Source organism: Saccopteryx bilineata, chromosome 4 (genome assembly GCF_036850765.1).
Source record: "Saccopteryx bilineata isolate mSacBil1 chromosome 4, mSacBil1_pri_phased_curated, whole genome shotgun sequence".
Lineage (NCBI taxonomy): Eukaryota > Metazoa > Chordata > Mammalia > Chiroptera > Emballonuridae > Saccopteryx > Saccopteryx bilineata.
In genome coordinates, this window is record NC_089493.1 from 284,456,037 (window position 1) to 284,469,565 (window position 13,529).

Genomic DNA, 13,529 nt, shown 5'->3' on the forward strand with positions numbered 1-13,529 from the left:
CTGTCCTAGCCAGAACTCACGTCCCGAGGTGGCGGAACCCAGGTCCAGTCTGACCCCACCGGTCTAACCTCTGGTGCCCTGTTCACTCCCACCATCGCCCACAGCACCCCAGGGGCCCACACAGAACGGAGTCGCAGCTAGACTTGATCTTACTCAGAAGGCCACCGAGTGATGGGCATCACACCTAGAATACCCAAGCCACCGCTTCGCAAAACAAACCCGTTTGCAGCTGCCCCCCCACCCCACCCCGGGGACAGTAGGCCCACACACTCCCTACCTCGGACTCGCTGGCAGCCAGGCTCCCCGAAACCTGCAAGGCAAAGAAAATAAAAAAGACGTTAGTATCGATTCAACAATAAGATAATTGGATTAATTGTCTTTTTAAAGAAACTGGCATCAATAATTTGTTTTGACCTGAGGGACGATGGGTACAACACACACACACACACACACACAAAGGCACTTTTTCTTCCACCAAGCACAGCAACACTATTTGTTTGTCCCAGGCCCACATTTAAGGTAAAGAGGATAATTAATATTTTTAACACATTATCACAATCTTGCCAGCCAAAAAAAAACAAACAAGGGGGAGGGCCGTGTGCAGTGCCCGGGCGCTGATGATGATTAAGTGAGCACAGCCGAAGCAAAGGCATTGGAGACACTGGTGGGGTTTTTTTGTCTCCTCCTGAAAGATTTGAGTCAGTGCTACGAGAAGGCAGAACCGCCGGCTACACGGACAACAGCCTTCTGTTTCGGGGCGCCTCAATATTTTGGGGCAGTAAAGGCTGTGCCAGGCATGGTGCCAAGTTGTTTACATTTATGGCCTCCTCCAGTCCGTGCAACAACTTTTAGTATCCCCGTTTCGCAGACCAGAGCATTGGCCTTAGAGAATTTAAATCATTTTTCAAAACCCACAAAGTTATTAGAGGAGCTGAGTCTTAAGCCCCTGATAAAGACATGTGGAAACTGCAGGTTCCCTCTCAGAGCCCAGCCTGTGCTGAGGGCCTGGTGTGGACACCACTCCTATCATATGCATAGAAGGGGTTGCCTGTCTGGGGGCAGGAAAGCTTTTGTCTTGCAACCTTCTATCGTATTCCTGTGGTTGACCTGGCCAACCTCAGCCACATTTTCCTACCAGACTATTATACATTGAATTCACCCCCCCCCCGAATTTATGAAACCCTACCTCCACCCATGTGTAGGTATTTAGAGATGGGACCTTTGGGAGGTAATTAGGCTCAGAAGAGGTCAAAAGTGTAGGGCCCTCATGATGGGATGACTGCCGGCAGAGGAGACACCAAAGAGCGCTTCATTGCCCTCTTGCTCTCCCTCCGGCCCTTCTTCTCTCTCCCTCTCTCCCCCTGAGCACACTGAGGAAAGGTCACATGAGGACACAGTGGGGAGAAGGCCACCCGCAACCAAGGAGAGAGCTCTCAGCAAACACCAACCCTGCGGGCCAGCTCCCTGATTTGGACTTCCAGTCCCCAGAACCAAGAGAAGCAAACTCCTTTTGTTGAATCCACCAGACCCTGGCGCTTTGCTATGGCAGCCCAAGCCGACGGCGACGCAGACCAGCACCCGCTCACCGCTGTGTACCCCACGGGGGGGCTCCCCGAACTCCCTGGCCCGCGGCGCCCACGCCCGATCTCAGCACCACCTCTGCCGTGCTCACTCCGAGGGATCAGGCCCGCCCTCCTCTATGCCATTAGCCCCAGAAGTGGCTCCGAGGGAGCTTGTCACCCAACAGGCAGCTTTCACGCACCATTAGCCTCCTAAACAGGAGGCCAGCCTTCAGACTGACCTTGGCTAAGGAAGTCTATTAGCGGTGGCCCGAGGCTGGCCAAGCCATGAATTCACAAGCCAGCCCTGGAGAAACGCTCCAAGGCAGGCGTGATGGATGGCAGAGTCCAGAGCTTCACCCCTCCTCCCTCTCTCCCTCTCTTCCCTGGAGCCCTTTCAGAGCTGGGGTGGGGAGTGCAAGCAGCTGATCCTCAAGCAATCCTTTGTGGGGGAGCACTGCCCTGCTGAGAACCTACAGGAACAGGGGAGGGACAGTGCTATTCAACAGCTACGGGTCTTAAGCAGCGGGCGACAGTTCTCAGCTGACTTCCCTGATTTCCTTCACTTCATCATCTTAGTGGACGTCTCCTAAGCCCGTGCATTTTCGATTGTGTGACCCCTTCCTTCCCCCTCTATCAAGCAAACCCAATTCTCGCATGCACCATAGATAAATGCAAACGGAGAGGCATAGACGTGGCTAGTCATTGCGGCATTGTTCACGATAACAATACATTTCTTAAAAAAAAAAAGATTTAATATCTACAGAAAAAATCAAAGAATAGCTCAAATACAGGGTTTGAACACTCACGTGCCGACAGGGGCCAGGAAAGTACTAAAAGTGTAAAAAGTAGGCTGGCTGTATGACAATACGGAGTGGCCCACCCGAGTCCCTACTCTAGCCAAAGCCCTCTGCACTCAGGTTCCAGCAGACGACATCTGGCTCTAGCCAAACAGAGCACACGCATAGTCCAGATGTGGCGGCTGGACTTTCCGTTTATGAGTCCCCAAGCCAAACAGATTATGGTAAATCATATTATAAACTTAATTAGAATGAATGGAGTGGATCTCAGTGTTCTGACATGGAAAACTCTCTAACAGATGCTGCTAATGGGAAAGAGGAGATGCAGACCAGTACTCACAGAACGGTACCAGTCTCTAAGATCCACTGGAGTATATCTACACGACACATTCCTCCTCCCTCTCTGCCCAGCACACACACGGGTACGTGTCTGAAAAGAGTCCGGGAGGACTTGCACCAAGCTTACTAATAAAAGATTGGCCTCTGAGGAAGAAATTGGAATTCTACTGGGACGTAATGGATTAAGAAAAGTCATGAGGAGCTCTCTTTTTCTGAATTATTTGAGAACATATCCATGTATTCTTAGTCAAATTAAACATACATTTTAAAATGTGATTTTTTTAAAAAAAAATGTTTATTGTATTGATTTTGAGAGGGGGGAGGGAGAGAGAGAGAGAGGGAGAGAGAGAGGGAGGAAGGGAGAGAGACAGGAACATTGATCTGCTCCTGTATGTGCCCTGACTGAGGATTGAACCAGCAACCTCTTCACTTCGGGATGATGCTCTAACCAACCAAGCTATCCAGCCACGGCTAAAATGTGATTTAAATAAAGTTTACAAGCCTCAATGTTAATAAGGGACTTTATAGAAATGTTGGCTTTTTTTTTTCTCATTGAAGAGGAGGCTGCAAATGACGCTTCCCCCTTCATCAGCATAGAATGTGCCACAGACCCTGTGATCAGTAGAGGGGGGTGGGGCTTGTGGCCAACTGGAGATAAACCGTATTTCACTTCTGCTCGACAGTTCTATGTAGTAGATAAATATATGAAAAGCAAACTGCCAAAGTTGTCGGACCTTCTATCCACTGCACTTGGGATTGATTTTATAGTCATAATTATGTTAGATCCACTTTCAATCAGCTCAGGGCTTATTCAGGAACGCGGTGCCCACAGACATCAGGGCCCACCCGTAACCCGCTGCGGCATGCCGGGCAGCTAGCGGGGACTGCAGAGGCCAGCTGCCGGAGTGAGGGCTCTTTAAGGCCTGCCAGTGCCAGGCTGAGGTGCTGGGCTTTCATCTCGTCAGCAGCGGCGGCCATCAGAGGGTTTCCAGCGGGGGCTGATATGATTAGAGCCGCGTTTGAGGTGGGCCGTTCTGTGGGCCAGTGCAAGGCACAGAGGGACGCAGGGTACTCCTGGGAGGACGTTCCTCAGTGCTTTGTTCCGGTGTGTTCCCAGCCCTTTAATCATTTCCTTCCCCTTTCTCTACCTTTGTTTGAAACGGCAAAGGCCGACATTAAGGGTTTCCTCCTCGCTTGTGCCGGGAACTTGACATACGTGATTCCCTTTCAGTTCTGGCCGCGACCCCGGAGCCGACTCTCCTGACACGTTTTCAGGTGGGGACACTGAGCTTAGAATGCTGAGTTCCTCTCCTAAGGCCACGTGAGACAGTGTGAGGCGCGGGGTGTAAACCCAGGCCGGACTCCGAAATGGCCCACCCAGAGACCTTGCCCGCGCCGCGGAGAGACGGGCTCCCTCCTGAGAGTTCCCACAAATAAATGTCCATCTGGACTGCGCTCATTGCTAGTGGGGTGATCACTGGCCAAGCCAACCCACTCGGTTTTCTCTACGTCTCCGTCGGAGACGCTTAAACACCATCTGGGGCTCTGTTGCTCTAATCCAGCCAACCTTCTGTGCTGAACATTTTGGGGGACCGCTCTATTACTTCTGCAGGGGTAGGGGTCAGACAGGTCTGTTTTTGTTCACCTGGGCTAGAAACAACTCAGAATAGCGAAAGGACACAACAGAATTTACTAGCTCATTCAATTGACAGAGCTCACTTTAAATGGATCTGGATAAGGGTCGAAGAGATTAAATTACTTCTCTGACAAGTGGGAGGGCAGGGAACTGAACCCAGGCCTCTCTGATTCGATGCAGCTCTGTGCAAGGCCCCGCAGCACTTCCAAGCAGAAGTCCAGGGACACAGCATCATTCCCTGTTCCCTGGCCGGATGTTACCCAATTCCGATCTCACTGAATGATGCATGTTCTCTACCTTCCACCAGCTCACCCCCTCCCTTTCTCCAGGATTCAGGCAGGGTGCCCCCAGGGCTGGGCTAATGAGGCCGTAGCAGCCGGCCAGGCAGGAAGGTGGAATAGTCCTATTCCTCCTGGCACACAGGTGTGTCCACATCAACAAACGGCCCCACTGTCATTTGGTGTCAGTGTGTCACTTACACAGGCATTCCAGGTAGAGAGGCCCATGAGGCTATTATTCATGAGTTCTGGAGATTTCTTCTAGTGACAGTCTTTCAAATGATGGTGTTAAATCTTCACGCCCAGTAGTCGACCATCGCATGGTCTTTGCCAGGCTGCCAGGTTGTCCGGGGTCAGGCGAAATTTTTACTGGAAATTTCCAAACCAGAAGAGCGCCAGCATGAAGACTGGCTCTTTCCGCCCACCATCCTTCCCTCTTGTCTCCGTGTTTAGGGCTCTAGGACCTCTCAGGAAGACCTGGAGCTTCCCGGTCACCCTCGGGCATGAGAATCCCGCTCTGGCTCAGTGTGAAACTTTAGTCTCATAGGCAATGTGTCCCTCTCCCCCATCCCCCACTCCTGCAACTGCGCCAGGCAGGCTTGGACCAGAGGGATTCACTGGGGAGCATGAACACCCTCTTCTCCCGCTGGTTCTCTGGTTTGAACGGCTGTCCCTGGGTCTGAGCAGAGGGATTAGAGGACAAGGGGCAAACATTCCTGTCCACTTTAACATACAACGGATGAGTTCATCTGTTGTCGAAGCTGATTATCTGGCCAATACAGATGGCCATAGGTGCCCTCTGCATGAAAGGTGTCTGAAGGCTGCTGCCTTCAGGGGGCTCAGGTGGGACTTTGAGAGCCTTGTGGGTGCAGGCCTCCTGTATTTGTCAGGAACATCGAAGCTGTGGTAACAAACAGAAGCAGATGTGTAATGGCTGAACACAATGGATATTCATCTCTTGCTCACGTAACAGTCCTAGACGAGAGAACACATCAGAGGCCAGCTCTCCTCCCCGTGATCATTCGGGGACCCAGGCTGACAGAGGCCCCACCCTCTTTAATAAGTGGCTCCCGAAGTCACCATGGCCATCTCCATCCCAGCCCACCAGGAAGAGGAGAACACATGGAGGGATGTGTGCGGGTGGTTTTTATGGACCAGAACCAGGAGCGGCATGCATCACTTCAGCTCATATTCTGTTGGCTGGAGCTTAGTCACATGGCCACGTATAATGGCAAGGGGGCTTGGACATGGAGTCAAGCTGCACATCAAAGACAAAATGGTTTCAGAGAACAGAGCTCGCAGTCCCGGCCACAGCTCCTCACAGCGGCGCTGCCTTGCCTGAGATCCTTCTCCATGGTTTCCTGATAGAATCCACTTCTCCCCCTCTTCCAGCTCCTCCCAGGAATATGATTCTGGTGGTATGATGCACCATCTCTCGATGCCAGGGTCCCCCACCTTGCATCTGGCCCTCCTGGGTGCATCAGCCGTTTGTCTTCAACCCAGCTCTTCCGTGGTATCCTCTTGGCCCTCAGGAAACTAACATGTCCTTTGGCAAGAGCAAAGCACAGACTCCATGCCCCCTCTCTCCTGTTTTCTTCCCCCCTCCCTGCTCAGATAGGCAGAAAGGACGCTCAGCAAAGACGCTGCATGAGCAGACGGAATCCTCTCCTTACTCGCTTCCCAGTGTCTACAGGAGGCCTCCTGGGAGCTCAGTCTGTCTTCAGGTTGACACTGGTAATGCTCTCTCTCCTCGAATCCTGTCTAATCTCCTGCTTATATGTCTAGTCAACATTGGTAACAGCAGTGTTGGCTTGTCCATTCTCAAAGAGCCCTGAGGAGGTATTTGAACCCCGTGGTGTTTGGCCCTGTTTCAAGTAGAAGAGATGTTCTGAATACCTTTGTCTTCAGTGTGGCTCCTGGTGATCTATTCTGGGATCACGAGAAACAGTTTACAGTCACCTTGACCCAAGGGGCCAGCAAAGCGTTGTGCACCCTTCACCAAACGGAGTCAACACTTTACCTGAACTGTCTGAATCTCTGGGTCACTCTCACGGGGACACAGCATCATAAAGACAGGTAAAGCAGGAAATGAGTTAGGGTTGTGGAATAAGACAAATGGGATTCCTGCGTCTCAGTAAGTACGGGGCTTTGGGGTCGCTTCCCTTCTCCGACAGAGTCGAATGCCCTGTAAACTGGGAATGGGGAAACCCTTCCCCAGGGTGGCGTCGATTCCATGTTATCTCCTGACTGGAAAATACCAGCACCTCCAGCGAGGTATTCCTCCCTGGGATATCTCATTCCCTTCCCACTGGGGCCTCCCAGCACAGCTGTCCAGTTATGTCCCGGGTTCAAAACCTGCTTCTGCCACTTTCTATCAATACATACATACATCATCTTGGGCACCTGTGGTCATTAAAAGTGGCCATATGTTCTTCTGGTATTTCTCCCACTGAGAGGTAAAGTCTGTGTTCCCAGCCCTTGAATCGGGGTGGGTTCTAAAGCCACCCGCCCAATGGATGACAGAAGGGACACTGTGCCAGGTTGGGGTCCAGCATTAAAACACTAGCAGCTTCCACTACTGTCCAGTGGGACCCCGTCTGGGCACCCTCAGCTGCCACATCGGGGATCCGACTATCGTGAGACCACCATGCTGGACAGGCCACACTGTGGTACTTTGTTGGATAGTCCCAACTAAACCCAAACTTCCAGCCTCTCTGGCCAGTGTGCCCTCTTCGACCCTCCAGGCGGTCCATCTGCCTGCTGAATGCCACCAAGAAACCTCACTCACCCTGTGTCCAGCACGCCCTGCCTGGATTCTTGACCCACAAAATCCTGAGCTATAATAAACGATCGCTATTTTGAGCCACTACGTTTTATGCTTGGCAATAGATAATCGCAACAAAAGGTACTTATCCTCTCTCAGCCTGGGAGTGTATAGTTATCAGATGAAAATAGAATTCATTTCTACAAGACTGTTCTAAGAATTAGAAAACAATATGTTCAAAGTGCTTGACACGGTCCCTGACACAGTGAGCAGCGCGCCTTCACAAAACCGTCGGCACACACACTGTTCTTGTGCGCGTCCGCGTGCTACGGTAGTCCTGATCTACTTGTCAGGGGACGGTTTTCAGAGCCCTGCATTTGAATTCCAGCCGGTAAAGTGTGTATGGGCTGCTCAGGAGTCCGAGACAGCCGGGCTTTACAAACTCTGCCGGACCACAAACACGCCGTGCCCACGGCCAGGGGAAAGTGACCTGGTCTCTCTGAGCCTCGGTTCCCTTGTTTGGAAAACACACAAAGACCTTCCTTGCTGCCTGTCTGGCCTGGGTTCTACAGGCGTGTCCGGCCTTGCACGGGAGCTGGAGAATGAGTCGCTGTCACTTGGTTAGCTTGGGGTGTCCTAACCAACAGTGGCAGCAGTCCTACCACCCGATATTTGGGGTTCCCCTGCATCTAATAGAGTCGCTTGTGAACAAAGCACCCACCCACAGGGCTGTTCCTGAAAGCAGGCGGCTCCCCACTCCCCACCGCCCAGCTGCTCCATTCTAGCCCAGGACTTGGCTCCAGCCGCAGAGCAGAGCAGAGCAGCCGGGACTCAGCCCAGATTTATTCATGTGAGTGTAAAAAAGGAAAGAGCCCATTCACAGAGGATATTCATCCTCACCAGCACCCCTACTCCCAAATTCCAAAGGCTCCAGACATGGCCAATACATAAATCTCTCCAAATTCTTCTAGAAAACGCACAAGGTTTTCTCTTCATAAGTCTCACTGTCAGAAACGCAATATTTATATGCACTTGCTTCAAAACCCTGGCAGCTTGTAACCTAAGAATAGTCTCAGGTCTGGCGTTGGCACAACTGCCTCAGGTCTACCTAACAGATGAGCAAAGGTAAAGCCTGCCCGTGGGAGGGGGGAGGAGGGGAGGCAGAGCAGGGAGGGGCAGACGAATCCCTGCCCTTGGCTTGCCCTTGAAGTGTGTGTATTAGGAAGGTTAAAGTAGTTACAGCCCCGGGTTGATGGGTGTCTGAGCTGTGACGAGCCCATCAGTCACCCTGACATGTGCTGGGAAACACGGCGAGATTGCAAACATTATCTGAAGCTTAATTAGGAGCCAGACAGGAGGCAGGGCTGGGGGGAGCCAGGAGCGCTAGGCGGCTGGGGGGGCCCCTCCCTCCGTGCCCTGTAATCTCTGGGAGAAGTCGCTGCCTCTCGCTAGCAGACTCCTTCCGAGGGGCCGCGTGTTGCTTTGTGAGGCCGGGCCACGAGATGAAAGGAGGCTCCCGGATGGCTGTGCTTCAGCCTTCACTCAGCAGTCCCGGGCTGTCCGTGGAGATCTTTGACAGCCCTCCTTTCCTCTGGCCCATGAATGAATTCGGCTCGGGGAAACCTCTCCTTAAGGACATATTGGACTGACGGCAAAAGCGTGCAGCACAAAACTGTTCTGTGACATGCATACACGTCATTATATACGGAAAAAATAATAATAAGTTAGAAACAACCTGGTTGTCCAACAATGAGGGATGGTCTCAGTGAGCTTGGTCACCCCTTTTCATGGACTGCTACGTGACTGGCTACTAAGCAAATGGCGGAGCCAATTGTGAAAGAACAGGAGAAATGCTAATATGAAGGGGGGGGGGAGACAGGATGTAATTGCCACAGACTACACAATCTCAGCTATGCTAAAACAGGAATAGGAGAAACCAGGGGAAAGAAACTTTAAATAGTGTTTTTCTATGGGAGGCAACCCTGGGTATCTCATTTTCTGCTGCCTTCTGTACTTTCTAAGTTTTCTCTCGTCAGCACATGTGCAGAAAGCCATTATTCAGGCAGCACCTCGTTCCTGCCAGTCCTTCTGGATAGTCCACCCACCTCCCCACTGCTACCTTCTCCCAGGACGGGACGGGGACCGGTGCGCAAAGCCCCGGAGCAACGCCATGCGGCACAGAGCAAGGGGTGAGGGGACCGAGGTCAGTTCTGCGCGCTCCCCCTGCCGACCCCGTGCTGTGCGTTTATTTGCACTGGCTCAGTCCCCAAAGCCTGCCCAGTTAGGCGTTATCATCACCATTGCATCCCTGCCGTGGGCACTGAGAGGCCCGAGAGGTTAGAGGAGTCTCTAGGACAGCACAGCAGCGAGGAGTCAAGGTGGGGATGTCGGCCCAGTCGGCCACCTCCAACCGCTGTTCCCTTCGCTCCTTCGCCATCAGCCGCGGGGGGGGGGGGGGGGAGGACGACAGACAGGGGCAGAAACCCGGCGGCGCCCTGGCTGTACCAGTCCTTCCTCTGCAAAGCCCGCGTGGTAAAACTTGAATTGCTGGGTACCGTCCCTCCTTCCCCAGTGTCTCCCCTCTTCATGGTCACAGTCCCGGGGATCCCCAATTCAAAGATGATGAGCTAGAAGCCATAACTCTGGCCTCTGCACGTGAGGCCGGGAGAGGGGACATGGAAACGAGGCCCGGTCGAGAGGAGGGCGGAGGGTCGGGAAGCACACCCGCAGGGAGGCTCTGCTTCAGCCACCACCTCTTTGCTTAGAGGCCTCCCCACGTGGTGGCAGGTCCCCCTACGCACAGGCCTTCGCCTCGGGGCTCATCTGCACAAGGGTCACATCTCATCGCTGCCAGGGAGGACTGATCTGCAGTGGGAGGGAGGGCCTTCCCGGCAGAAGGAACCAACTGCACGGGAAAAGGCTTGAGGCGCGCACTGACATGGTTTTGGAAGCTCAGGAAGCTTACTATGCAATATTATTAATAATAACAACAACAAAACAAAAGAGTTCAAATTAACTAAGGATTACCCTGCGGGCTCTGAATAAAACTCTGCTCTCAGAATCTTTAAACATCCTCACAGCTCTATGCTGTGAAGTCTCATTGCCCGCAGTGGTAAAAGCAGTCGGTCAGAGCGGTGATGTATTTATTTATCCCCGAAGGGTCTGGCTAATAAGCGGCGGAATGAGAACCTTGAATTCGGGTGGGTCTGGTTAGAGGGCCCTGCCGTCCAAACACTATTTGGAAACAGTCACAAACTTGCTACAGCTCACCCAGACACCCGCCTCCTTGACCTCCTCGACTCACCAGCCTCCCCGGCAACAGGCAGTGCCGTTGAAACACCCGCACACAGAACCCTAAGCCCGTGGTTCCTCTGTCAGCTTTGAACGCCCACGTTCCATGACCGACGAAGCCAGAATGAGAAGGACTGCCTGCTCAGAACCTCCGACGGCACGGAGATGGCATCGTCTTTGCTCTGACACAGCCAGTCTCCGGGCAGAGGGGAGACTCGGTGGTAGCCACAGCTGGGCCCCGCCTGCTGCTGACCGCCTGCCTTGCTTATCGCCCTGTCCTGCTGGGGGACGCCTGAGCACTTTCCCGGCAGGGCTGCCAGGCTTCAGGATTTCCCCTGCAGAGTGGGGAGTGCCTCCCAAAACACACAGAGAAAAACAAGGGGGGGCGAGGCCCGGGCAGCAGGGGGCAGGGGGAGTTCTCAGAAAAGGTCCGCAGGTAACATACACGTGCCAGGTGGGCGCCTCCACTGCTGGCGCTTGAAGGTTAAAGGGAAAGTGCCCACGGAGTGCCCTGGACAAGGAGCTCATTCCCAGTTAGGTGGTGATCTGTAGAACAGCTCTGAGTGGACGCTGACAGTCCCCTTGCCTGGTGTGGGACACAATCTGGAATCTTAGTAATGACTATCACGAGAGGTATCATCGTAACCTCTGGCACGGCAGTCCCTTCTCACGGAGCTAACTTCCGAAGGTAGGCCCACAAGCACAGTGTGCGACAAGGAGGGAAGCAGAGAGGGGGAGGTGGGCTGGAGTGCACCTTGCATAGGAAAACCGGAATGGACAGACACGGGAAGGTGTCGGGTGGCCACAGCTCGGCTGGGTTCAGGGGATACACCAATATCATTCTGCAGCCGGGTTGCACACCTGCTGTGCCAGTCTCTGAGAAGTCATCCTTTGCCACACTCTCTCCCACGCTGAGCTGGCTGTCTCCCGGCCTGGGGGCTCCAGTCTGCACTCGCACCTGGTCTGGGGCCCTTGGGAGGTGGTGCGTGAAGACAAAGAGAGATCGGGCATTGGACAGCCCCGCTCACGTTCAACCTCAGCCCTGCCCCTGCCCACCTGGGTGAGCTGAGGCAAGTCGCTTCTCTCCTCTGTGAGCCTCAGTTTCCCTATCAGTTAAATAACGACCACAGAGGGTTCTCTAAAAGAGGAAATGTGGTAACGCATGCAAAGCATTTAGGACAGTTCTTGGTGCCAAGTAAAGACCAGTGAGTGCTGTCTGCTGTCACCGTGTATTAGCATTACTGTGAGTATCGCTTCCTCTGCCGCCGTTTTGTTAGAGAACCTAGCACAGTACTTCGCACACAGGATACCAGCAATTGATGATTTTTGTTCATTTCTTTCTCCTCCCTTCTCTAAATAATGCCAAAGAACAGAGGGCTATGGACATGAGTGTGAAAGAGAGAGTGTGAGAGTGTGAGAGAGTGTGTGTGTGTGTGTGTGTGTACTCACGTGTTCTAATACAGTGGTTTTCAACCTTTTTACACTTGGGGACCAGTGAAAATAAGAGGATTATTTCAGGGACCACTAAGATCATCGGGTCTATACTCTTCATTGAATATCAGGGTGATTAACTCTTTCGCCGACTGGCACGAAATTTCTAGCAGACCAGCCTGCGGACCAGGTGTTGGAAAACACGGCTCTCCTAGACGCAGTATTGGCACTGTGGTTTTGGCAGGTAATTAATTCTCACTCCTGACTCTTCTCTTTCCTCCATTCCACTCATTCCCTCGAAGAGCGATCTCAGATTCACTGACTTTCCTCCGTCCCGCCCGCTCAGCCCGTGCATCACCCTCCCTGTCCGGATGAGAGGGGATAGGGCCACTTACCCAGTTAATTGGAAGTCCCCATCCCCTCGCAGCCACAGAGACCGCAGAGCAGTGGAGAGCCTCCCCCCCCCCCCCGCCTGAGTTCAGAGGAAATGGGATTACCTGAGGTGGCGGGAACTGGCGGAGACAGAAGGTGTTTCAAAACTTAATCAAAAATTAATTAGAAAAAGAAACAAGCCAAAGGACAAACATCTGTGAGCAGACGATGTGCAGAGGCGAACACGTCCGACAGACAACATTCTGTGTGAGTGAGGAGCCGGGTCCCGCTGGGCGGCGCTGGGAGGGGCTGGAAACGCTTGGAGGGGAACAGAAAGCCCCCATGTTTACTTCTCAGGAACGAATGACAGTGCCACTCCACGTTCCAAAGACACACGGGCGCAGAGGGGTCGCTGCCCCCAGAATCACACAGGAGCTGCAGGGAGGCCGCACGCTGGGAGACGCTAATAGTATTCATCTGAACCACGCTAGCCGACGCCTCCGGGTGAGGGGGCCGTGTGCACAAGAAAAGCCCCCCACAGGTCATCAGAACTGGGGACTCACCTGCCTCCCACCTCTGCCTGTCTTCCAGGCGGGGCCAGGGGACACTAGTGGTGACGGCTTTTCCAGGGCCCAGAGAAACCAAGCCCGGGAGCCATGCAGGAGGGAAAGCCGAGGGGCTGTGGGCACCGCTGTGAGTTTGGGAGGCCTTCCTGGGAGACACGGGCACCTGGAAGGGCACCGCTGTGCGTTTGGGAGGCCTTCCTGGGAGACACGGGCACCTGGAAGGGCACCGCTGTGAGTTTGGGAGGCCTTCCTGGGAGACACGGGCACCTGGAAGGGCACCGCTGTGCGTTTGGGAGGCCTTCCCAGGAGACACGGGCACCTGGAAGGGCACCGCTGTGAGTTTGGGAGGCCTTCCCGGGAGACACGGGCACCTGGAAGTGAGTTTGAATGGAAGACCGCAGCCCAGGGCGTGGGGGTCTCCCACGTGTCTCCTCGCCATTGCCGCCCCAAGGCCGTCTGCGGCAGCCCCCGTCGTGGTGTGCTTCTCCGTGCC

General features: G+C 53.6%; 1 long non-coding RNA gene across 1 annotated transcript in view; it reads right to left on the bottom strand.

The window, feature by feature from the left end:
* Positions 1–276: 276 nt before the first annotated feature.
* Positions 277–13,529, bottom strand: part of LOC136333430 (uncharacterized) — a 539,264-nt gene continuing 526,011 nt past the window's right edge. Inside the window, exon 3 of the long non-coding RNA XR_010731033.1 lies at positions 277–310. This is a non-coding gene — a long non-coding RNA (uncharacterized lncRNA). The remainder of the gene's footprint in view (positions 311–13,529) is intronic.